General features: G+C 41.2%; 1 protein-coding gene across 2 annotated transcripts in view; it reads left to right on the forward strand.

The window, feature by feature from the left end:
* The window catches only part of WWOX (WW domain containing oxidoreductase), a 972,892-nt gene that overhangs the window by 900,522 nt on the left and 45,397 nt on the right, over positions 1–26,973 (forward strand). The gene's annotated exons all lie outside the window — the stretch shown is intronic.

A 26,973-nucleotide genomic window follows, 5' to 3' on the forward strand; every position in this document is an offset into this window, starting at 1 on the left:
GCACATATATACTTATGCATTTAGTTCATTATTTCCTTACAAGGACACTATCCTTATCAACATTGAAACTGGAGTTCAGAGAAGTTAGGTAACTCAGATAAGTTCACACCAGGGTCAGGATTCCAACCCAGTTACCTTTTTCTTTTAATTTTAAACATGTTCTAATAAATCTCCATCAGACACAACTTGGAAAGCAGAAAGCAACTGTATTTGACTGGAAGTTATTCAGTGAGCAAACGGATTGAATGCAGTCAATAGCGAGTTCAAAACAGGGTTGTTTGTGTAGACACAGGCTACATACTTTGGAAAATTAGGATGATTTGAATCTGTAATGAGGATTTATGTTGTTCATTTATTTATTTTCTCTCTTATAAAAAAAAAGTAATATGTAAACATGGTTAGAAAGTGCAAGCTACACTGTACTAAATAACATGGAAAAAAAATAATTGCCTTCTTCTCTGCCCTACAACCTTCAACCTTACTCAGTTTTACCCTCCAAAGTAAAACCTCTGTTGATGGTGTATTGCTAACCTTGCCAGAAAAAAAAAAAGGTTTAATTTATGCATAAGTATATGCCTTCTAATTTACATGTATGGTCCCAACTAATATGCATTGCTCTACAACTTTCATTTTTCCCTTAATCTTATAAGTTAAATTTCTTTCAATTTCTATATCTCTACCTAAATTTTTTTTTTTTTTTTTTTTTGGCCTAGGCAGGCTCTGAAAATTGAACCCAGGTCTCTGGCATGACAGGCGAGAATTCTGCCACTGAGCCACCATTGCACTGCCCTCTACCTGATTATTTTTATAGACTGCACAGTATGCTATTGTATGCCTGTCCGTTACTTATTTATGTAATTACCTATTAAAGGATATTTAAGTTACTTCTAATCTTTAACTATTATAAACCATGCCACAGTAAATATCCTTCAACATTTATCTTGGCCTACTTTGATATGTGTATCAGGATTTAGAGTAAATTTCTAGAAGTACAATTGCTGGATCAATGAAATATGCTTTTAACTATTGATAGATATTTCAAAATTGACCCCCTGTTTTCATTTCCCTAGGCTGTTTAAAGCAGATACCAGGAAATGGGTTGGCTTAAACAATGGGAACTTGTTAACTTACAGTTTGAGGCTGAGAAAATGTCCAAATCAAGGCATCATCCAGGCAATTGTTTTCTTCTTGAAGACTGGCTGCTGGTGATCCTTGGCACCTCTGCCAGAAGGCAAGACACATGGCAGCATCTGCTGGCCTCTCCCTTCTCTTCCAGTTTCCATTGCCTTCAGCTTCTTGCTTCCATCACTTTCTCTCTCTCTCTCTGTATTTGTTCTGTTTATAAAGGACTTCAGTAATATGATTGAGACCCATCCTGAATGCGGTGGGTAACACCTTATCTGGAGAAAGTCTCATTGAAAGGTCCTACTTACAATGGGTTTGTAATCACAGTAATGGAATAGATCTAAGAATGTTTTTCTGGGATACATACAGTTTCAAACCACCACACCTCCCAAAATGTTTTTATATTTCTCCAAATTTAAATATCTGCACCCCACATACATCCTGATTTGGAGCATTATCTTTAAAAAAAAAAAAAACAAACTGATAATTTTTTTAAAAAGGTATCTTGTCATCATTTTTATTTTCACTTTTGAATTTATGAGGTTGGGCAGACTTACATATTTGTATCGGCCATTTGTATTTCTTCTCTTCCAAATTGACTGTTCCATCTTCTTAATCACATTTTCTATTGGATTGTTCTTATTTATTGGTAAGTGTTCTATGAAAATTTAGGAAACCACTCCATTGCCATCCATTGCATATACTTTTTCTTTGCTTGTCATCTGTTTGCACATTTTTTTGTAGTGTTTTTCCCATGCGTTATTTTTAAATTCTATGCTTTCAGATATAGTTTGACTGCCCAGAGAGTTTGGAGAGGTTGCCATTTAAATCTTGTATTTGTATAAACAAGTCAACGTCTGGCTGCCAATCTGTCCCGAACGGGAAATCTTTGTACCTGAGAGTGTCCAGACGTGAATCAGGAAGGCCATATGGGTGTGACTGTCATATGTGTGCCACATTGCACTCACATTTAAGTGAAATTGTCACCAAGAGAAAAGATGAAAACGTAACAGAAACAAAGGGTCAAGGCCATGGGAAGCTGCTGTTCTGCTCCCTGGTTGTTGGACACAGCATGGCCTCCAGAGACAGGTCAGTCCTTCCACTTGGTTACTTCTTAGTGGTGTGCCCTGGGGCAGGTGACTAAGTGTGGCTAAGCCTCAACTTCCTGATCTACAGGGAGGTAGTGGTGTCCCTCATGGACCAGCTTAGGTCTCTGATAGACCAGGAACCTCTTGGCATTTTCTGGAATAGTGGAAGAGAAATTATGCATCTAAACTGTGCAAACTGTAAGAGATATTCAATACAATAATTAATTAATTAATCCATCCTCTTATCTTAAAGACAGTAGAAAGGAAATGGAACTCTGAGGTGAAGGGAAAAAAGTCATTGAATAAGGCTCTCATGATATTTTATTGCCATAAACTGCCAAGGTTTGGTTGCAATTCTCTATCTACCAGCTAATTCTGATTTCATTAATATGAAGATTTCATTAATATCAAGATTCAGGAAGAAAACTCTTTCAGTTTTATGGACCTTTGTAGCAGGCACATGCAATGTCTGATGTTTCCTTCTGGAAATCTGGTGCTTTTATTCTGTGTCTTGAAGCATCAATACCTAAGGCCTGTATTTCCTAGATAGGCCTAATAAAAATCACCATGGGGTCGGCCATGGTGGCTCAGTGGCAGAGTTCTTGCTTGCCATGCTGGAGACTCGGGTTCAATTCCTAGAGCCTGCCCATGTGGAAAAAAAAAAAAAAAAGTCACCACACATGCCTCCAGAAGTAAATGAAGATAACAAATTGTGCAGGAGCTAAGAAGCTTGACATTCTTGGCAAGACATATCAAAAGATAACTGAGATATTTTAGCTTTAAATTAATAGGAGTTTAATTTGAATTCAATTTTAGCACAGCCAATGCCTTGGGAGAAATTTGGTTGTTACACATTTACTTATATAATTCACTTAATGATTTTTTCCTGTCTCCCACTCACAATGACATGTTTGACCCCCTGACTTTATCCCAAGGCAACGTTGTGGAATTTTTAGGAAGCATATGTTTGTCTGTTAGCTGTTTGTTTTGAACATTTGCAACTTGGGCTCAGACTTGCCATAATGGAAAAAGAGTGCCAATGTGTTAGGAAAAAAATGTCTTTCTTGTCCCTCCTTTCCTTCTCCTCCATCCTCTTCTTCTCCCTTCTCTCAGTCTCCTCCCCTTGCCTCCACTCTGCCTCCTCCCCTTTTGGTTCTTCCTCTTCTCCTCCTCCCTGCAGCTTTAATGACTTCCAGGTGTGGCTGCTGTGTCCAGCTCTTGTCCCCCCATCCCAGGGGTGCTGGGTGTGTGCCTTTACAAACACTAGACCAAAGAGAGGGGGTGGGACACAAGGCAACATAACTACAACATCAGGACGGGGTGGGGGGCAGGGGAGCTTTGAAGTTTTGAGGATGAAATTGGTAAAAATAAATCTAGATGAAGACAGACCCGTTTACATTCCAAGAAAGGAAAATGCTTTACGCAAAATGTTTCCCTGGACCACATGGGTTCTTGTTAATACCTTTCAACCCTGTGATTGAAAGCCGAAGGCCTGTGATCCACGGCAGGGGCCATGGCCAGAAATAATTCCCCGAGAATACTGCGTGTGCCTTCAAATGGTCCTCGATTGTTTTTCTTGGATGCCCCACTTTCCAAAGGCCAGAAGTGGTTTCAGAGAGTCATTAAAGTTTGGGAAGGTTTTATGTTATAAGAACAAGGTGCTGTGCTCATAGGAAAATATGTAATCAGTCACAGTCCTTTCCCTTGGAAAGGATGACATGGGACTACTTCTCACCTGGGGGCCTTTTTGGTGACTGAAGCGTACCCCTCAACGCCGGGCCCAGTGCCTTCCCTTCTCCCTGGGATGCCATCCCCATTTTGACTTAGCATTTTTGACATAGCTCAAGCATCACTTCCTCTGTGAAGGCTTTCCTTGGGCTGTCTCCACGTCTATCCTGTAGGAGGAATTACCTGCTCACTCCTTCGTGCTCCCACTCTACAGTTTGGGGGCCAGAGAACCTGGCCCTGGGGTCAGACCTGGCTGAGAAGAACCAAGTGCCATAAATTGGGTGACTTAAGCCAACAGAAACTCATCTCATAGTTCTGGGGCCTTGAAGCCAAAAGCAAGGTGTCGGCAGGGCCATGCTCCCTCCGAAATCGGTAAAGGGGACCCTGATGGTTCACTGGCAGTCTTTGGCATTCCTTGGCTTGTAGATACATTGCTTCTGTTTATCTATGTCCTTATGTCCCTCTTCTTTTAAGGACACCAGTCACAGTGGGTCAGGGACCACCCTGACCGAGGTTGGCCTCATCTTGACTAATTACATTGTCAAAGATCCTGTTTTCAAATAAGGTCACATCCACAGGACCAGAGGTTAGGCTTGCACGTACCTCTTGGGGACACAATTCAACCCATAACACTGGGCAGGTGAGTTTCTCCGAGACTCCTCTGTAAAGGGATATGACCTTTTAGCCTGGCACCTTAACGGCTCAGGAATGATAGCTATGGTCACAGAATTCTATCCTGGCACCTAGCTTGGGTGTACTTTTTCACATGTATCTACCCTACTCCTAATTAGAGCGTGAGTTCCCAGAGGATGAGGCTTCCATCTCCTTTTCCTTTAACTCCTTTAACTCCTCAGCTCTAGAAAAGATGCAGGCACACAGTAGGTACACAGCAGATGTGTCGGGGTGAACGGATTGTCCATAGATGCCTTGAGGGGGTCACTTCACAGGAGCCGAGAGTCAAACAGGCTGGATGCCAAAGATAATTCACCCAGGGTAAGGCTTGTAGACAGAGGCTTTCTCCAGCTACACGTTGAACTCCCCTTAGTATTGATGACCTTTCTCTCCTGAAATATTACAGAAACAGCCCTGAGCAAAGACAGATGGTCCCCCCACAGCCCTCACACGTGGTTCTGTGTCATCCACCAGCTTTCCATGCCTCCTTCTCTTCGTCTCAGGGAAATAATAATAGTAACTCATAATAATAGTTCATAATAATAATAATAATCATACCTGGGATTTATATGTCAGCATGCCTCCTAAGAGGGCAAATAAACCATTCCACACAATGCAGAGCGAAGGATCTGCTTTGTGGTGCTGCTGCTGATCAAGTTAACATAGAAGAGATTCACAGTCAAATTCCATCTGCTGCAGCAGAGTGATGGTGCCCAAAGCGGGGAGCCAGTTTAATACTTTTCTCTTGGTTTTGCTTAAACTGCCAACTGAATTGCTGTAACCCACTTTGCCTGCAATTAATTTGACACCCAGGGCCAGAGAGCTTCCTTATGTTTTTTTAAGGCAAGCCAGGTTGAAATTTTTGCAAAAATATTTGTCCATCATTTTTTACTGATGTCCAACTAGGAAGTTTTTGTTTGCTAAAGCTGCCAAAATGCAATATGCCAGAAATGGATTGGCTTTTAGCAATGAATATTTGTGAAGTTACAAGTTACAATTCTAAGCCATGGAAGTGTCCAAATTAAGGCATCAACAAGAGGATACTTTCACTGAAGAAAGGTTGATGGCATTTGGGGTTCCTCTGTCACACCAGGAAGGCACCTGGTAATATTTGCTCATCCTTCGTTCCAAAATGTCTCTGGGCTTCTGTGGGTCCTTGCTTGTTTCTCCCAGGGTGTTTCTGTCTCAGCTCTCTCTCTCCATGGGCTCTCTTAAAGGATTCCAGAAAAGGGTTAAGACCCACCTTGAATTGGTGACTCACATCTCCATGGAAACAACCTAATCAAAAGGTCTAACCCACAACTGCTCTGCCCCCACAAGAACAGATTAAAAGAACATAGTTATTAATGGAGTATAACAGATTCAAACCAGCACACAGGGTCTCTTTAGCTTTCTGGGATTCTAGCTGTGCAAATAACACAGGCTTAAAAAAATTAACAGACTTTATTTTTTGAAGCAGTTTTAGGTCTACAGACAAATTGAGCAGAAAGTATACAGAGTTGGCATATGCCTCCCTCCAGTCCAGTTTCCCCCATTATAAACATCTTATATTAGGGTGGTACGTGCATTACAATTGATGAACCATTATGGATACATTATAAAGTCCAAAGTTTACATTAGGGTTCACTCTTTGTGTTATACAGATCTGTAGGTTTTGACAAATGCGTGGGGTCAGGCATCCACCATATATCTTACAGAATAGTTTCACTGCCCTAAAAATACCCGGGGCTCTACCGGATTTTTCCCTCTCCATTGCCCCGAACCACTGGCAACCACTGATCTTTTACTGTCTCTATATTTTTGCCTTTTCCAGAATGTCATATAGTTGGGTGCACACAGCATGTAGCCTTTTCAGAATGGCTTCTTTCACTTACAATATGCATTTCAGTTTCCTCCGTGGTTATTGTTGTAATTGTTGTTGTGTGTGTGTATGTATGTGTGGCTTGATAGCTCATTTATTTCTACTGCTGAATAATATTCCAATGTATGGCTGTACCATAGTTTGGCCATCTGTTGAAGGATCTCTTCCAATTTCTGGCAATTGTGAATCAAGTGGCTATAAACCTCCGTGCAGGTTTTTGCAAGGGCATATATTTTCATATGGGCTTTTTATTTTAGATCACACAAAAAGATGAGCTTCTGAGAAAGTTGAAATTATTTTACGTTCTCTGTAAAATTAATGTAAGCTTATGTTTTCTACCTATGAACACTGATTTTCATCCATTATTTGCACTCATCGAGGAGGTCAAAGAGTGGACATGGCCCCTGAAAATTTTCCCTGGGTATCTGTTTGGATGACTTTTGAGATGGTGCCTAAAACTGATATTAAGTTTGTTATTTATCAGGGCACAGGCCTAATACCCTCCCCATAAACCATTTGAAAGAAGCAAGGTTGTCATTCCCCAAATAGGGACTTTCACATTTCTGATCATTTTAGCACCAACCTTGATTCAAACTCTGGCAGCTGACCACAGTTCCAGCTGGGTTTTACTGCCCTGTCAGCAGCATGGGACCTGGCAAAGCATTTTTGGATTTTTCATATGTGCAATGCCCCATGGTCTCAACTCCATTGGAAACCTTAAGCCCTTTTCTTTGGTAAGGGACTTTATCTGAAACCATTAGAAACTGACAAACTGTGTCCGTTTTGCTCAATAACACATCCTAACTTAGTGGCCAAATCAGAAAAGGAAGTTGTGAGTTCTTCGCCCAAATGCATGCTCCAGGCACTCAGTCCCATAAGTGGGGTGGCTGATGATGACTCGAACCTGCTGAAGTTTTTGAGAAGAGACATGGGATGTGGTTGCTTTTATGGTCTCCTGTCCTTTACAGAGACCTGGGGGCGAACTCCCACTGCAGCCTGCCACGGCTCTTGTAATCACTTGCTATTTGATGATGGTGAGTTTTCAGCTGTGTGCTCTTTCATACCCTGCAGCACTGGCACCTGAAAAGTGCACGCCTTTTGGAGTTCAGCAGATTCTCTCTCTCTGGGAAATCAGCAGGAAACGATGCCGACTCCTCTCATTCTCTCCCTGTACATTGCACATCTCTCCCCTCCATGGCTGCACTAAGGGAGCGCCCAGTGTGAGCGGGAAGATGGCTGTGCAGTAATTTAGAACCACCACTTCAAATTCTTTACTTCTTGATTTATGGGCCAGCCAGCTCAGAGAACATCACACTCACACAAAGAGGGACATAATCTTTTGTCTATTAAGCGTAAGCTTAATACGTTATGCAGAGACAAGGCTGACGTTTATACTTCTGACTAAGGGAAGATTCTCTTTTCGACATCAGGTGGAGAATGAAAAAGCTCATATTTAGCTGGAGAATCTTCTTGTCAGTCAAATGGTTTCCATCTATCAGTTTTCTGCAGGTCTTCAGCATTTCTCCATAGGAAGGTTGCTGAGGCCTGGGATTTAGAAGAGACGTGTCAGACCTCAGACTTTCAGAAGCAGGAAATCAAAATTTAGAAAATAATGTACAAATGTGCAAAGGACCTACCAGCATGAACTTTTAGCAGTGATAACAACAGTTATTGATAATCATTTCCCTTTCATTTATCAGAATGCAGTTTTTCCAGATCGTTTGAGCTTTAGAAGACCAAGTTATCAAAAACAAACAAACAGAAATCCCTGGAAAGTTTGGCGTAGCTTGTCCATATTTGGTGGGGAGAAAGCAGTGCCATTTAGATTAACTCTTAAATGTTTCAAATCTTTCTTGGGAATCCTGATAACTCTGGCTAGCAGGAAAGGACCTGATTTGGCCCAGTTACCATAAATATATACAATATTTTGTCCTCCTTATCTTCCTCCTCTTTTCCCTCCTCTACATCTCCTTTCACCTCTTCCTCTTTCCCTGCATGTACTCATTCATTCCACAGATATTTAGTGAGTGCTGACTCCATGTCAGGCCGTGATCCATAGAAGATGCGGGAAATATGGAGGTGGCCAAGGGACATGGCCCTGACCCTTGTGAAGTTCCCATCTTGGGGGTTTCATAGGTGATGGGCAAGGGAACAGCAAATGCATAAGATGATTTCCAGCAGCGCTCAGTGCCTCAACACGAACAAAATGGGCTATGAGATAGAAAGTTGGGGTAGAGAGGTATGCAGGAGCTGGTCGCACCAGCTTACGAGAGCCAATTGGACATATCCCCAAGTTCAATGACATCACCTTATAGCTTGAAATTGGCCTCCATGGGAATATTTCCACCATGGAAATTGGCAAGTACTACAAATCAGGGCTCCCTTCCTCCATTCTGAGCTGGTCTTCTAACATTTACAAGCAAGTCCCTGGAAGGTATCTTGGAGGAGGTGACACTGATCTTGCTTTTTATTGGAGAGTTTTTTTTTTCTTTCATTTTGAGTCTCAGCATGAAAATTAGAGGCCTAGTTTCCTTCTCTTTGAATCAGTTTATCTGAAAACATTCCTATAAGATTAATAGAAATGCTTCAGTGCCTTATCAGTTATTTTTAATAATATTTTGAAAATGACAGCAAAAGAGAACAAAAAAAAAGGAGAACAAGAGAACAAGAGAAAGAAAACCCATAGATATCTGAGGGACTGTTTTTCATGGGTCCTGGTCTTCAAAATTAAGTGTTCCCTCCCAGGTAGCTTCTCTGGTTTATGGTTTCTCTCAATGTCAGTGTCATTCTCTTTACCTGCTTCTCCCTCCTGGGTAAAGCCATGTTGCTATACGTTTAGGGGGAACTTCCCAAATTTGTCAGTTACCGCCTAGCGGTATTTCAATTATTTGTGCTATTAAAATACCGGTGTATTTCTTGAATTTTAATTGTGCCCAAGGATCAGTCATTCTAACAGCTGAGGGAAGGCTTTATGGCTTACCTAACAGTGATGTACTCGGTGGCGTGGCTATGGGGATACTTTTATTAGGTTTTATGAGCCAGCGAGAGCCAGTGGAATGACTTCCACTGGCATTTTATTCTTGGTACCAATGATGATTTACTCAAAGCCCTTAGAAAAATAGTTTCAATGATGATAAAAATAATGGTAATAATAATAATGATAATATATAGAATATTAGCCAATATTTGAGTGCTTACTGGGCTTTGTGCACAGTATCTCATGTATCCTCCTAGCAACCCCGTGACATGGGGACTGGGTTGTCTTAACTTTGTGCATGAGAAACCGGGGTGTGAAGTATTTCAGTAACTGGGCTAAGCAGGCGCAGCTCATGGCAGCCTCAGCCAGCATTTGTCTTTACCTGCTGATACAAAAGCCATGCAAGATTGGGCCAGGTCCTTCCATGTACATTTTCTCATCTGATCCTAAGAACCTTCCAGTTGGCTGTGCACCTGGAGATGAGTGACAGCCAACACCTGAGAAGTGATGGGTAGCCCTAACTCCTGGATCCCTCAAACAGCCTTCTCAGGCAGGTCCTATTACTCTCCTCCATCTAACAGTTGAAGAAATTGAACTCTAGAATCGTTAAAGAGAGCATCCAAAGCCACACAGCTGGTAAATGACAGAACTGGGGTGCAATCTCATGCTCCTGGCCACCATGAGATTCCCTTGATGCTCATCAAAAGAGGATCAGCTTCTTTGACTCAGACACACCAGGATTTACCAGCTGTGCGGCTTTGGACACTCTCTTTAACCACTCTAGAGTTCAATGTCTTCAACTGTTAGATGGAGAAGAGTAATAGACCTGCCTGAGAAGGCTGTTTGAGGGATCCAGGAGTTAGGGCTACCCATCACTTCTCAGGTGTTGGCTGCCGCTCATCTCCAGGTGCACAGCCAACTGCAAGGTTCTTAGGATCAGATGAGAAAATGTACATGGAAGGACCTGGCCCATTCTTGGCCCTTGGATGTGACCTAAGTGATAACTGCTTCCCCATTTCAACTAATTCAGCTTCTCATCTGTAATATGAAGTGAGTACCAGGCTACTGAATTTTCAGATGCATTTATAAAAATCATTGGGTGAAAAGGGAATGTTTCTTAGGAAAAAATAATACTTTAACTTTATAATATTAAGTTCACTCATATCTCTCTTAGAGTCTTACAGATATCTTATTGATTTATTTACTCAAGAAGGTCTTTTAAAAGTTCTAAGATGCACTTTTGCCTTTGAGTGAGGTGAGAGCTTTTCTAGATTTTGTTGAAAGTTGCCGCTTACTTTGGACTGGAGGTTGTTGAAAGGGTATTAATGCATTATTCACTAGGGCTAATTAAATTTTCATGTCATTTCTTTATTTACTTATTGTTTTTATTCTCTATCAATGTAATTTATTACAGTAACAAATTAAAGAACAACTTTATGGCTATATCAGTGATGCCAAAAAGTATTTGCCCAAATTCAGCAGATACTATAAGACAAGTAAAAAAGTCAAAACAACAACACCTCTGAGTCAAATAGAGAAGGAAACTTTTTCCATATAATCAAAGATGTTATCTAAAACCTATAGCAATGAAACAGTGAAGTGTTTTCCATTAAAATCCGAAACTAGACAAGGATGTTCTGTTGTAAGCATGAATATCTATATTTTTTGGAACTTTTAGCTGATGCATTGAGGAGATAAATTACTTAAACAATGGGGGAAAAACAAAATGTTCTTCATTTTAAAATTATATCATTACAATCATGGGTAAGGTAAAAGATTCTAGAAAAAGCTATTGTGTAATAAGATAATTTGGAGAGTTGGGAGACAGAAGATAAATATACACAAATCAGCTGATTTTCCCTATGTAGCAGTTACCAGTTAAATTTAGAATTAGCAAAAAAAACTGTTCACAATATTAACACAACCATAGACTATTTAAGAATAAATTTAATGGGTGTTTAAAATCTGTTTGAAGATTATTTAATTTTATTGAAGGGCATTTTTAAATTCACCTATTTTTCACACAACATAATTATACATAACATACTTGTCAAAACAAGAGTTAGTCATTGAAAACTAGGCTTTGAGTAAACCCATAATTCCTTCACAAAGTGAACATTGCTGTTACCTGGAATTTTCGAACTAAAGTAACATGCAGTATTTTACCTGATATATTCTCAGTAACTTGCACTTCCAAGGTAACAGAAATGGAGTCTGTAATATGAAGTAGGTTTAGTAGAATGAGTTCTTGAACATAATACAGAGGAAACAAAAAGGTAACCATTGGCTTTCTAATTTTTCTATCAGGAAATTCTTTTTTTTTTTGCTTGGGTTGTCAGCCTGGTCCTGTAGATACCCCCTTCCTGGTGAAATCTTTCTTGATGCCATGACTTCAGTACATGGAGATGAAGGCTCATTTATTCAATAACAACTTATTAAACACCCGATTTGTTATTATGGGAGGTTTTGAGCATTATATTGTCAGAAAGATAAATGCAGTTACTGTCCTCACAGGGCTTACATTCTCATAGGGCAATTAAACAAGAGGGATTGAGGCCTAGAGCCTGTAGCTGAAGCAGCAACCCCAGTGGGAAGTTTAAAGTGACTCTAAGCCCAGCAATGGACACCCTGGCTTATACATGCGTGTGACTCTCTTTGTATCTAACTCATTGTTATTATTGTTTTAATTTAAATTTTCTATTGAGATCATCTAGATGCAAATGCAATGTAACCTTTATCATTTTCCCCAATGGCAACACAGTCAAGATATCGACATCGATACAGCCCACCCATTTTATTCAGGTTTCCCATTTTGTACTCGGGGTGTGTGTGTGTATGTGTGTATTTATTTCTATAGAATTTAATCAAATGTGTACATCCCTGTATCACAGTCAAGACACTGAACAGTACATCAACACAAGGACCCCTCCTGTTTCGCTTTTAAACCACACCCACCCCTGCCTCCTCTCTAACCCCTGGTAACCACTCATCTGTCCTCCATTTCTAAAATGGTGTCATTTAAAAATGCTCTGTAAATGAACTCATATAGTACATACCCTTTTTGAGACTGACTTCTTTGACTCAGTATCATTCCCTGAAGATTCATCCAACTCATTGCATACACCCATAGTTTGTTTGTTTTTATTGCTGAGGTGTGGTGTGCACGTACCTTAGTATATTTGACCATTCATCTGTTGAAGGGCACCTGGGATGATTCTAGTTTTGGGCTATTTTGAATAAGGCTGCTATACACATTGGCAGACAGATTTTTGGGTGAACATCCCTTTTCGCTGGAGTAAATGCCCAAGCATGTAACTGATGAGTTGTATGGTAATTGTGTGTTTAGTGTTATAAGAAACTGTCCAATTGTTTTCCAAAGTGACTGTACCATTTTATATTCCTATTAGCAATGTATGAGTGATGCAGTTTCTCTGCATCCTTGCCAGCATTTGGCACTGTCACTCTTTTTTATTTTAGCCATTCTGATAAATGTGTAATGATACCTCATGTGGTTTAATTTGCATTTCTCTGATGGTTAATGACATTGAACATCTTTTCACGTGCTTATTTTCCATCTGGATATTTTCAGTGAAATGTCTATTCATGTCTTTTGCCCATTTTCTTATTGGAATGTTGTTTTCTCTGCTGAATTTTGAGAGTTCTTTCTTTATATATTTTAGAGACCAGTCCTTTGTCAGCTATGTGGTTTGCAAATATTTTTTCCCAGTCTGTAGCTTGTCTTTACATCCTCTTCATTGGGCTTTCATAGAACAAAGCTTTTCTTTATTTTACTGAGGTGCAGTTTATTAGTTTTTCCTTTTGTGGATCTAGTTTTTGTTGTCATGTCTAAGAACTCTTTGCCTAGCCCTAGATCCTGAAGAATTTCTCCAGTGTTTTATTCTAAAAGTTTTAGAGCTTTACATTTTATATGTATGTCTATGATCCAGTTTGCCATTTTGAATTATATTTTGTATAACATGTGAAGTTTAGGTTAAGGCTCTTCTCCCCTCCTCCCCCACCCCCATCCATGGATGTCCAATTGCTTCAGCACCATTTGTTGAAAAGGCTGTTCTTCCTCTATTGAAGTTCTTTTGCACCTTTATAAAAAATCAGTTGCACATATGTGGATGGGTTTGGGGGGTTCTCTATTCTGTTCCATTAATCTCAATTACTGTAGCTCTACGGGAAGTATGATGATTCTTCCCTCTTTCTTATTTATCAAGACTGTTTTTGCTACTCTAGAGACTGTAACTTTCCTTAAAATTTTAAGAAGAATCTTATCTATGTCTACCACAAACCTCACTGTGATGTTGATAGGAATTGAATTAAATCTAAATTTCAATTTATGGAGAATAGACAACTTTACCATGTTGAGTCTTCCACTCAGTGAACACAGTATGTCCTCCATTTAGTTAGGTCTTCTTTGCATTCTTTCATAAGCATTTTGTAACTTTCAATACACAGATCTTATACATTTTTTGTTAAGTATACACCTAGGTATTTCATTTTATTTGGAGCAATTGTAATTGGTATTTTGAAAATTTCAACTTCTGCATGTTCACTGTTGGTCTACAGAAATGTATTGATCTTGATTCTGTGATTATACTGAATTTACATGTTAGTTCTAGGAGTGCTTTGGAGAGTCCTTAGGTTTTTCTATGTAGATAATCATGTCATCTGCAAATAGAATTTTATTTCTTCCCTTCCAATCAGTATCTCATTTCTTTCTTTTTCTTGCTTTATTGCAATGGCAAATCTTCCTATACTTTGTTGAATAACAGTGGTAACAGTGGGCAGCCTTGCCTTGGTTCTGATCTCAGAGGTGAAAGCACTCACTATTTCACCATTAAGTATGATTGATGTTAGCTATAGAATTTTTGTAGATGCTCTATCAATTGAGATGATTATCCTCTTTCCCTAATTTGATGAGAGTTTTTATCATGAATGGATATTGGATTTTGTCATATGCTTTTTCTGTGTCAACTGATATAATCATATGATTTTCATTCTTTAGCTTGTTGATACAGTGGATTACCTTGATTGATTTTTTAATGTTGAACCAACCTAGAATAAATCCCTTGTGGTCATGGTATATAAGTCTGTTTTTATACATTGGTTGATTTTGTTGTTAGTTCACTGACTTTTATTCAGCAAATATCCATCTGAGTTGAGTGCTTCCCATGGAGAGGATACTTAGTAAATGTTTTTTGGTTGGATTCCATTATTGTGATTAGGAGTATGTGGGAGCAAGACGTAATTCTCTACCTATGTACTGGTGTCAAATGGATCTCCGTCAGCCTCTGTGAAGCTCAGTATGAGTTGCATAAAAACCAGTGAGCATTCAGTTTCATATCTCATAAATAATCTGCCTCCCTATATTTTAGTGTGTACTTTCCCTCAGCTGGCATTCAGCCACAGACTGCATTTAGGCCCACGGCCAGTGGCTTAGGGTGGAAGGCCAGACTCCAAGTCCCAGCCTTATATTGCTTAGTATACATCACTCAGTCTCATTGGCAAAGACCCTTTACATGCAATCAGCAGTTGTTCAAAATGGGTGCTGTGGATGACATAGGGATTCAGACAGGAGGCTTTTCCACATTATTGGTAAAGGCATCTTCACATGCCAGCCATCAGTAGCATCACACCTATGGGCAAAAAAAGGTCTATTAACGTTTGCAATGAGAACGTAAGAAGAAACTACTTTCTTGGTCAATACTTTCCTCTCTAATTAGATCCCTCATGTTAGAGCAACTGAGAAGATGCACAGATGGGATTCACTGATAATGCTCCATGTTCACTATGATCAGCATTGTAAACCAGCTACAATTGAAGATTAAAAATGAACAATAACCGTGTTGCTGGTGGAAGAGATCCTTTCCCTAACCATAGATCCATGCAACTGTCAAAGAACAACTTTGAGTTTTTCCTTTAACACCTTTATTTTTCTCAAATGAACAAATTCTTGCTAAATAGGTGTTGGTTTCTCATGCATCAGGAATTTGGAGTAAGAAAACCTGTTAATAATTAATTATTGATTATATAGAGTAGGATAGGGCAAATACAGATACCTACAAATACCAGTAGGTAAAATAAATGAATGAAGGATGATAAATGGCACCAGATCTATGTTCCCCAGTGTAGAGAAGACAATGGAAAGTGTCAGGAACTGTGTCCAGGCCCCATCTTTAGGGGGAAGACATTACTAACCTCCAGATGAATGTTGCTATGTGGAAATGGGATCCAATTCTGCCAAAAGCTTCCAATTTTTCCAGAGAACCTAGGTGTTTATATTTTTTAAATTATAAAATCATCCAATTTTAAAACATTGGAAATGAAATCATTGCGTGGGCCAATTTGGAGTATGCCAAAGAAAATACATCCACAGGCCAGATTCAGCCCGCAGGCCGCCATTTTGCCAGCTCTGGTGTAGCAGACTTTTTCATCTGCACTTTTTAGCCCTTTCCATTTTTTTTTCTGATTTGAAGGTTTTTGTGTCGTCCCATATGATTTCTGTTTTTAAAGTTAATCATTTTACAAAAGTCAGCCCTGATATTGGCACATCTAACAAATGTGTAAATCCACTGATTCCCTGTAAAAGAAGAAAGACTCTTTCTCCCGAAAATGTATTCCCAGTTTTCTATATTTTATATAGTTTTTATAAAAGTAGAGCTACCTTCCATACCCTCCTCTTCCAATCATTTGAAATCTAGAATATTCTGTCCTGCCATTATTGGCTTGTTGCTGCTTTTGAGATGTCTCCCAAGCAAAGGCAGCTTCCTTTCCAGTTAGTGCCCAGAGGTCACTAGTAATGTGGGTAGAGCAGGCTTGGGGCAGAATTTACCAAATCTGTAGATCTTAATTGCTCCTAGGTACAAAGAATATGTGCACATTTTTTGGGTTACACTGTACCAGACATTCCACAGTATGGACTTTCCTGGGCAGGAGTACGTTAAGGGAGAAGACATTAACCAATATTGTATGCAGGCTAAAGACAATAGGTTTTGCACGTGGCATTTTATATACTTGAGGGCTTGTTTCGTGTTCATACCAAACAAATAGTGCTGGGAATATCTTGAGATTTAAAAGGCAGAAGAAGTGCCTGCTCCCTGTCCACTGATTGATAGTTTTCTCATTGAAATAGCACGGGACAGGGAGGCCATGTAAGCAGGCAGAAGAAACCAGGTGACAGGCAAGAAGGAAATACCTTACAGTTTTTGGAGTTGAGGACAAGCTGGGTCCAAATGGCACACCGGGGTCCCTGCCAGCCACAGCCAGCTAATGTGCTCGTTTGATCCCAGAGTTCCTATAATTGCAAGAAAAAGTCTGGCCTCCTGCCTTGATTTTGAAGCTTTGCCTGTAATGTAATTATAATTCTATGATTGGGGAAATTGCCTTGATTTATCTTTTTTGTTGTTTTAACCATGAAATTTCACATTTGACTAGCTAAGGTCTTGAATCTTAAAAGCTGCTATTGAGGGGCAAAAATGAGATTTTGTTGTCGTGATATTAAACATAAATTGGAGATCAAAAAGGCATCAATTTCAACCTACCCACTGCTTCATTCCTTTCAGTGCTGTTCAGAAGTCTGCCTTCCACCTTAGCCTGTAGAATAAAAAAGTGGTTAGCAATTTCAATTCTCTCAGCACTGCCTTGGAATTTCTTCCCTCCACCATGCAGACCTGAGGCCCCAAGGAACAGGATTTGCTGACCCATGCTGACAGGTCCGGTGATGGATGGGCCTGAGCAGGGCACAGGCCAGCAGGACCCGAGGGGGAGCTGGCCTGAACAGTCTCGCACCTGAATCAAGAGGGGAAGAGGGGTCTGGGGCAAAGCCAAGTGGCAGAAACTCAAGCTTTAAAAAACAGTCACCCAGCCATGCCCAGAGAGAGCTGTAAACAGCCAGCTTATTGCATGCAGAGGGCAGGGACTTATTCTGCCATTCAGCTAACCCCCAGCCCTTCAGATCCATCAGGGCTGGGCCGGCCCTGGGGTAGAGCCATAAACCAGAGGCTGTGCTGTGTGCTGTTGAGTTCTCTGCTATACAGGGAGTGGGAAGAGGAGTCCAAGGTCAGGGGACCTCCTCGCTGAGGGTATCAGGGGAGGCTTGCTGGAGGAGGTGCTGCCTTGAAGGGGGAGAATGCATGCTGGCTAGATGAAGCAGAAGAAGGTGTACTGGGCAGAACGAAACCTCATGATCCAAGCCTCAGTGCAGATAAAGAGTACAAGAAAGCCAAAAAAAAAATTCACTGAGCACAAATTATGTGCCAGGCACTACTATGTTTTTCATCTGACATCATAACAATTTCAAGAGGCAGGTTTATCATCTCCTTGTTGAGGAGAAGACTGAGTCTCGGAGAAGCAGAGTGGCTGGCCAAGTAGTGGCAGCGCTGGGATTTCAACAAGGGTCCAGGGTGCCAGCAGAGTCATTGTAAGCAGCCCTGCCAGTGAGGGGGATGCCAAGCAGAGCCTTTGCCTGTCTGTGGCCATTTATTTAGAAAGTGGCCCTAAGGTGGTCACTGGTATGTGAGAATGTTGCAGGTCATTTGGTTTCCATCAGAAGTGTCTTTTGTGATTATAGATAGATGCTTAGGGAGCAGGCCACAGTAATGCACTTTTGGAAATTCAGATTGTATATCGGCCTGAGAAGGAATTCTAGTAATTCCTGCGCACAGTCAAACCTATCTGAAAAGCAGTAAAGAGCATCTGTGATGACGGAAAAGCTAGAGTTTGTTCAACATACATCGGGGATCTTGGAGCTTTGATCTCACCATGCAACTGCTTTCTTCCTCCGAATACCATTCATTTAGAGTTAAAGCTGACTTTAGTTTAATCGGGTTTTTGGATTGTAAGAGCGTCGGCCTGCTCTTTTAGGAAGATGCATTCCAATGAAGAACAAGTTGTAACCAACACCCAAAGGACACAATCGTGGCCTGGAAAAATGATTCAAAGCTTCGGAGCTGTCCCTGGGCTGTGACTGTGCCCTCCTATCCTGCCTTCCTCAGCACTAGCCAGGGCTGTGCTTCAGAGTTTGGGATAAGAGAGAGCGAAGTGCACTGCCCCAGTCCAGAGCAGAGCTGGCTCCTTTGGGCCCCTGATGTAGCCCGCTGAGTTGGGATGTCCTCATATCACAGGCTCCAATCTGTGCGATGCCCAAACCCTAAATGGTATAAAAAGTAAGACAACTTGGGCCTTGTCACACAAATCAGCATCCTTCAGTCTTCCCAATTTTATCAAGTGCACAACTGATTAGTTATTATTAGTTATTGTCAGCTGGACCACGGTCAGTTCACAGGCCATGTGGATGCACTGCCTCGTGCACCCTATTTGAGTTTCTGTTCCTGAAGGTTCTCTAACCTGCCATCTCGTCTGTTTCCTGTGTCTTTAATTCTCATCTCCTATTCTTTTTTGCCCTTATCCATCTTCACCAATCGCCCACATTACATTTCTTTAGTTGTATTCACCCCGCATGGGTAGACAGGGAGAGGCACGGATATATATATTCATAAAACTCTTTTGCAAAAAAGAAAAAAATAATAATTCAATTGAAAGGAAATTACCATTCTTTTAGGAAATATCATGATATTAAATAGCAATTTTGTGTCTCTTAATTTGGAAAAACTAAAAAGTTTGTGACATTTAAGAAGTGCAGCCCTTTTGCAGGGTTTGGTTTGCCGCTAGTTTGCTGTTAATCATTTTCAGATGTGCACTTGGATAGCCCCAGTGGCACCGATTTTCACATTTGCTGGGTTCTTCTGTGTCTGAGACTAACTGCTTTTTAAGTTTTAATGGGTCTCTAAGCAGGAGCTATGAAATTCATATTACACTTGTAGCTTTAATAAGTTTGATCCAAGCCCTAGGTTTTCAGTGCCCATTTTCGAATAGCCTGTATGTCATGGTTTTTATAAAAAAAATATACATATATATTTCATAGTGTTCCTCTGACATTTAGTGGTTTGATAAATACTTTCAGTGAAACAGTTGCCATGGTGTCATGCTTGTTTCAAAAGATAGCTTTCCCCTGTGCCTACATTTAGACTCTTAACTTCTGGATTCATCTAGATTCTAGAGCAAAGGTAGGCAAGCTTTTTCTTAAAAAAAACAGACAGTAAGCATTTGGATTCTGTGGGCCAAGAGACAAAATCAAGCCTATTATGGAGGCACTTTTATAATCATGTAAAATGTAACTGTTTAAAAATGTAGAAAACATTCTTATGTCATGGATGGTAAAACAACAGAAACACAACAAAAGAGGTTGCTGACCCTACAAGCACAGTTAGCTGTCCCCTGATGTGGAGAAGTGCTTGCCACACTGTGATGTGCCCAGAATCCGTGGGATTCTGTTTAAAACGCAGATTTTGACTCAGAAGTTCTGGGATGGGGCCTGAACTCTGCATTCATAACAAGTGCCAGGGCATATTGAGGGTGATGGCCTCGTCCACATTTTTCAATGGAAAAATTTAGAACACAAACTCTTGGAAAGCTAGTTTTTTTTTTTTCACTCCTTATCTTATCACTAGTACCTGGTATGGTGTGCTGTTCATAGAGGAGAGAGAGGGGGAGGGAGGGATGTAGGAAGAATTTCAACTTAAAAAAAAAGTAAAGGCACAAGCTTCTAATGATTTATAAACATCTAATAAAGGTGAAGGAAATAGTTAAAGCATCTAAGGCAGTCACGACTCATATCATAATATCATCATTAAAAATAAGGGGGTGCGAGGGTAGTTCAGTGGTAGAATTCTCACCTGCTATGCAGAAGACCCGGGTTCAATTTCTGGCCCATGTACTTCCCCCAAACAAACAAACAAGCAAAGAAACAAATGAAAAACCAAACAAAAGCAAAAAAATTAAAATAAAAATCAACAAATGGTGCTGCAATAAGGGGATACTCAGATGGAAAAAGAATGAAATGTGACCCCCGCCATACAACATACAAAGAAAAAATAATAATAAAAAATAAAAGCGTAAAAATATTTAGTTTCTAATGTCTAGAAAATCAGGCACATCACCTTTTCTCCAGCTATTGGTTTCTGCACATCCAGCTACTCATAACTTCATCTATTACTGTTAACAGGTGCATTGTCTATAGGTCTTAAAATTGGAAATTTTTAAAAGCAGAAAATAATTTTAATTATACAGGTGGGGCTGAATTTTGCACACCAAGTAGAAATTTCACGGATTCTTAAGCATCACAGGATTAGCAGTCAGAGTTATCAACAAGACAATTAACAAGTTAAAAAAAAAGGTGTGAATCACATACAGATGTTATTTTCTAGAAACACTGCTTACAAAGGTAATTGCTCACAACTTTTAGGATTTACAGCAGGTATCACAGGATTTCAGATTTTAAGGTGTGTATGTGTTCAAAGTCTTTGGAATATCCAAAGGATGTATGCATAATTACCTGAAATTGAAACTACTGTAATTGAAACACTGGCTGAAAGGAAGACCTTTTTTGGTTTCATCTTCTCTGTGGGCTGGTAGTGGAACAAAGCAGCAACAACAAACAGCTAAAACTTTTAATGTTGAACATGCAGATTTGCAAAATATAGATTAGCCTCAGAAGAACGGAGTTCTTTGATAATTGCTGCAGATACTCTGTGGAATTGGCTCTCATCCTAGAAGAAGGACTACTCGATGCCTGGCAGAAATGGCCCTTGACATTTCCTTAGACATTTTCTTTGTATTTGTACAAACTTAAGAGAAGAGGTTGTAGAAAACAGAGGAACTTTGGATAAGTACCTGGATGAGAGACTAGGCAAAGTGGGGACAAGAGAAAAAAAAAGATTGAGCAAGAAATTGTGACTACAACTTCCGAATGAGTTTGTCTGGATCAACCAAAAAAGACAAAACAAGATTGTCCAAGAGTCTGTCAGGAAGTGGCCTTTAGTTTATTTCATTGGCAAGAAAGCTTATGTTTTCTTAATTTATGGATTCTGCTATCTGTATTTGAAACCCAGTGGCCTTGATCAAGTTTCCTAAACTGTATCTTGGTTTCCTCATCAGTACAATAGCAAAGACAAAACAAAACAAACACCACCACCGGAAACCCATAAAAAAACACACAAAAAAACCCCAAAATATACAATGCCAAAGAACAAAATATAAATCCTTACAGGGTTGTGTATGAGAGGATTAAATTAGATTACATTAGAGTAGACCATGTCTCCATAGCCTCTGGCACATAGTAGGACAGCAGGAAATAGTCATTATTGTTATTCTTTGAGATGTGAGACTAAGTATGTGGAGAGAACCAAGCAAAGACATCTGGAATTTTAAAAATCTATACTTTTGGATTGGGGGGGGAGGAGAAAGAGACTTGGATGAGAAGAACTCTAAGGATGGAATTATCAGATGTGTCCCCAAAATACCCAGAGACAATGAAGCTCCACATATTCAGCAAACAACAAAGAAGCAAGACCAGCAAATATGTGGGAAAAAAGACTTGTCGGGGAGGAGGCTGAAGGTGAGGGAAACCAAGTCAGGACTCTTGTTCTTAGGAGAGCCAAGAGGTGGCCTCCGTCCTGCTTGCTTCCAATGGAATCACCTGACAGATGGTTTCACTCTCCAAGCCCTGCACTGGTTTCCCAAGACGCCCTCAAAATAAAGTCCGAACTTGTGGGCAGCAGTTAGTCTGACCCTTCTCATCTTTGTCCCATCACCTCAAACTTCCTCTACCAAGAATTTACCAGGTCCCAGCCTCGTTCGTCCTTTCTGTTCATTTCTTCTGTCCTCAGGACCTGTGACCTCACTGTCCTCTCCTTTGTCCCTTCTGAGCCTTGCATGGCAGACTGCTTTTCGTAATTCAGATCTGAGTTTAATTGTCAATTTAAAGAGATTTTCCTTAACTACCCAGTCTAAAGGAGCCACCCTTCTAATCCCCTGCCCTGTGCTTAGCGCTCTGTTATTTTGTCATTTATTTATTTGCATCTCATCTGTCTTACCCGACAAAGGTTTAAGTTCTATGAAAGCCAAGATTGCGTTTGCTGCTTTCTTCCGGGGGCCCAGAACAGTGCCCAAAACTCATCAGCAACCTGGTATTGGCTGAATGAATGAATGAAGGAATGAAGCATCTAAATACCCACTGTTCCTCACTCTGTCTTCAGCCAACTGGAGAACAATTTCTTAAAGAGTGTCTGAAAATTAAAAAAGAAACAGTGTGTGGACTCCAGCCCCAGTAGGCTTCTGGGCTTGGTGTTTCTTTAATTTCATGTAAATTTCTCTAAGTAAATATTCCTTAAAAGTGAATAAAATTTTATTTCGCTTTAACAAGAGAATATAAAAGTTAAAAAGGTCACCGTAGTAATAGACTAATCTCAATTACCAGGGCAGCCTCCGAAACCCTCACTCCCACCTAATCTCATTCGGCGCATACGCGGCTCACCGTGTGATTTCCAACACAGCTAAATGAAATTATAAAGCAGTGTTAAATTTATTAATCATTTAATTAGCTAAATGTTCCTGCAAGTACTCGCGAGATGAATGGCATGTCATTTCCTAATGCAATTTGCCTCTCAGGCAGCCAGGTCAGAAAGGGAAGCTCCCAGCATCTTGAATGAGCTTTTTATATCGCACCTTCTATTAAGAGACAGTCGTGATACGAGTGATTGTATCTGAGACTTGTACACACGAGACCGGGGCACTCGGGTGCCGGAATCCGAAAGGGGTTCTCCTCCTCAGCAGGATTGCAACACGAGGGGCCGCACGGCTGATGAGCCACGCAGAGATTGCCTGTTTCCTTGCAGGGCAGATCTTTTCATATTTAACAAGCCACTGAGCAGAGCAGAACGAAAGATAGCAGCCAGTATTAAAAGCATGCTCAATCTAGTTTTATTTCTTAAAATTTACTCAGTCGAGAAAAATTTGTGGTCTGCGAATTCTCCTCATGCTAGGTGACTTTTTAATCCTTCTAGTTGAGCCGGGATTTATGTCCTCCTCCAGCTTAGCCGGCCGTCTTGGGGTTGGAGTTGGGGGGGTCCACACTTGCTCTTGGCGGAAGGGCCTCTGCGGGAGGCAGCTGTCACCCTGCCGTCCCCGCGTGGGGCCATCGGGAAGTGCTGGGGGGTCTGGGGCCCCGCTCTGACCCGTAATGATTCCTGATGGCGAGATCTGGGATCCGTGGGCTGTGGCGAAGTGCTCCGTGAGTCTGTCCCCATCTGTGAGGGAAGACTTGGCATCCAGGACCCTGTGGGAATTCAGTGGGCGGGGCGCTGTGGTGCACACCCGCGAGTCTGCTCCCGCGGGGAGCGCAGGGGCAGTGAGCCACGCCCGGGGCACAGAGCCGGGCCCTGTCCGCTCTTCCGCGTTGGCCAGGGCGCCCCCGCCTGCACCCCTCCCAGTAGAAGGGGGTGCCGCGCGAACACAACAGCTGTTCCGCACATCATCGTGAGGCTAACACGGGATGACCGCACAGGAAATCCCATCAGAATTCTAACGGGAGGTAGAGGCATTATGGTAGCCCCTTACTTTATTTGACTTTATTATAATTTTTTTTTTCTTGCAAAAGCAGTAACTTTGGGTCAAACAGATCTGTCTCCCGAAAGTGGCTAATCAGTTGCTTCCCATATGTTCCTGAGCAAGACATTTAAATTCTCTGAGCCTCAGTTTACTTAGTAATGAAATGGAACCTGTAGTTACCATGTAGGGCATATTAGAGAGAAAAATATATATGTGTATATATGTGTGTTTCTATGAGGGTTTGTGTGTCTATGTATGAGTTTGTGTGTATATGTGTGTGAATATGTGTCTGTATGTGAGTCTGTGTGTGTTTGCATGTCTGTGAGTTTGTGTGTGTGTGTCTATGTGTGTTTGTATATATGTGTGAGTTTGTGTCTGTATATGTGTGTGAATTTGTGTGTGTGTGTACATGCATATATATATAAAGCATTTGCACAGTTCCTGGCACCTAGTCTGCATTCAATAGTGGTGGCTGTGATAGTGCTTCTATTGCTGCTGCTATTTCCAATTGTGATTATGCCAATGCTGCACATAAAGGGGACCCATTGCCCACAAAAAAAACTCTGTGTAAAGGTAACTCTGGACCCAGGGCCAGGGTACAGGGAAAAGAGTCCTGGCCAGTATATTTGGTAAAATGGCAGCATGACGTGTGAGAGTGCTGTCTCTGGGGTCAGTACACCTGGTTTCAAATCCTCCCTCTGCTTTGAGTAGCTACGTGACCTCAAAATGTTTATTTTCCTTGCTAAGCCTCAGTTTCCTTATCTCTAAAAGGGAGGTCATTGGAACGCCTCCCTCCCGTGTAAGATGGTTTAGGGATTAAATAAGAAACCCGTGGTATAAACTTGGTGCATAGAATAAGCACTCAGTGAACATTATCTACAGTGAGGGGTGGGGAAAGGACAGGAATGAAGTTTCTGAATAAATGATAGCTTAACTTTTCACTTGAACAAATGCTTCTTCTACCACCTTCCTGAGCTGTATTGCAATTGTCCCTTTAGGTAGGAAAGACGAGGCCTCCATCTTCCTTCCTAGGCCCCAGCAAGGCCAACTGAAGTCCTGAGGTTCATGATGACCTAGCACAGTGGCTCAGCAAGTTGGCAGCAGCTGGGACCAGGATCAGGACCAGGAGACCTTGTGTCCACCCCGCCCTTTCCTCTCCCTGGGGGTCTGCTCTGGGTCATCGCTGGTTATTGAATCGGGTCACTGGTTTGCTCCCAAACCAGCCCTGATCTCTTGTTGAACATTCTTACCCATAGACAAAGGTGTCTGGTCTTAGATAATTGTTTTCATGGGCCAAGAGGTACCTTTGTATGTGTCTTTGGGTTGATGAAATGCTAGTGTTATATTAATCACTCACATCCATTCATTCAATAAATCCTCATGGAGCACTTCCTAGGTGACAATTTGGGGCTGGAAGGAGGAATTTTCTTCCTCGAAACACAGTCTCCTGCCTTGCAAGTTTTGAGTGAATTGCATGCATGGTGATGTGCACAAATGATAGGGCACCTCCTTGCCTCAGTTGCCTGCTTCAAGTTTGGGGGCTTCTTTTGGATCTGTCAGTAAGACACTAACTCTCAGCTGTCCCCATACCACTGGTGTTCTCCAAATGGGCAGCACTGATGGCAAACATCAAGACTCCAAGATGGCCACAGTGACCACGGTACTCGAGAAACAGTGGTGCTCTTGGGAAGGAGGCCCAAGAAGGAGGTAGGACACAGAAGAGCCAGGCCTGGGGAGGAGTGAACAGTCTGTCCTTGGGCCATGGCCCACCATGATCCCTGCACTTTCTACAGGCCACACCAAGGTGCTGAACCCTCAGCCACCATCTATCTCCATGAAGAAGCTCAACCTGCAAACCTTCTGCACTTGAGACTGTGCTGGGGGAGCTGGCGCTAGGCCCCCGGTGCGTTCTTTCCTGACCTTCTGCAAAGTAGATCTCTCCAGAGAGCCGGGGCAGTTGGGGGGTGGGGTGGGAAGCAAAGATGATGCATTCTATTTCCTGTTTTTCTGTAATTCCTATCAGCAGCTGTCTCCACAGCCTCTGGGAAGACAGTGTTCTCCCCCAAGAAAACTACTAAGGACAGATTTGGTTATTACTTATGGTTTAAAGAAAGCACCTTTCAACAGGCCAGTGCAAGCATTCTTTCAGGCATTTATCCAAACACACCCACAGGACGAAGCCTCTTTCTAAAACCAGTGTTTGTTGACAAGAGTTACAGTATGTGTGTGACATGGGTCGCTGCATGCATTCGCTTAGGGCTGTTTTATATTTCAGGGGAGACAATGTGTATAAACCTGGGGATCAGGGAGAGAGAGGAGGGAGGAAGAGGGGAGAAAGAGAGAGAAAAACATAGTGCCAAAGAACGAGAGAAAGAAAATAGATAAACATAATAAAACAGTTAAATATCTAAGCACTGGTAGCTGCCTGGACTTGGCTGTACTGTACACTAACTGGGTGACCTTGAGTGAGATCATTAATCTCTCAGATCCTCGGTTTCCTCATTTAAAAAAAATGAGAATACTAAAAATACCCAATTTATAGAGTTGCTTTGAGCACTACAAGAGATAAGCATAAAAGAACTTTATACAATGCCTAGCACACATTCATTAATAATATTAATCATGCTATTAAAGAGAGAGAAAGAAAGAGAGGAGAGAGAGGTAAAAACAGGAAAGAGAACAGGAGAATAAGAGAACGGGGAGTGAAAAATAAAGGAAAGAGAAGGAGAGAACGGAGAGAAAAGAGAAGAAAGGACCCAGTCTGGCTATATGTGTTGAGTTACTTTTGCTTTTCCTAGCCCAGCCCATGTTTTTCTCCCTTGAGGTTGTTTGCAGGCATGGTTTGGACATAAACACTGAAAAGTGTAAGCTAAACATCGTCTTCAGACATGTACACAATAGACAGGCATGATCGCGCTCACACGTACAGCTTGGCATATAAAAGCTCTCCTCGGTGCAACTTTATGGCTCAGAACAAGACTACAAAAACTGTGATACCGTTTTTTATTTTATAGTCAAATATAAATCCATATAAATCCATACTTTTATGTCTCTTTCAAGAGTTTGGG

Source organism: Tamandua tetradactyla, chromosome 16 (assembly GCF_023851605.1).
Source record: "Tamandua tetradactyla isolate mTamTet1 chromosome 16, mTamTet1.pri, whole genome shotgun sequence".
NCBI lineage: Eukaryota > Metazoa > Chordata > Mammalia > Pilosa > Myrmecophagidae > Tamandua > Tamandua tetradactyla.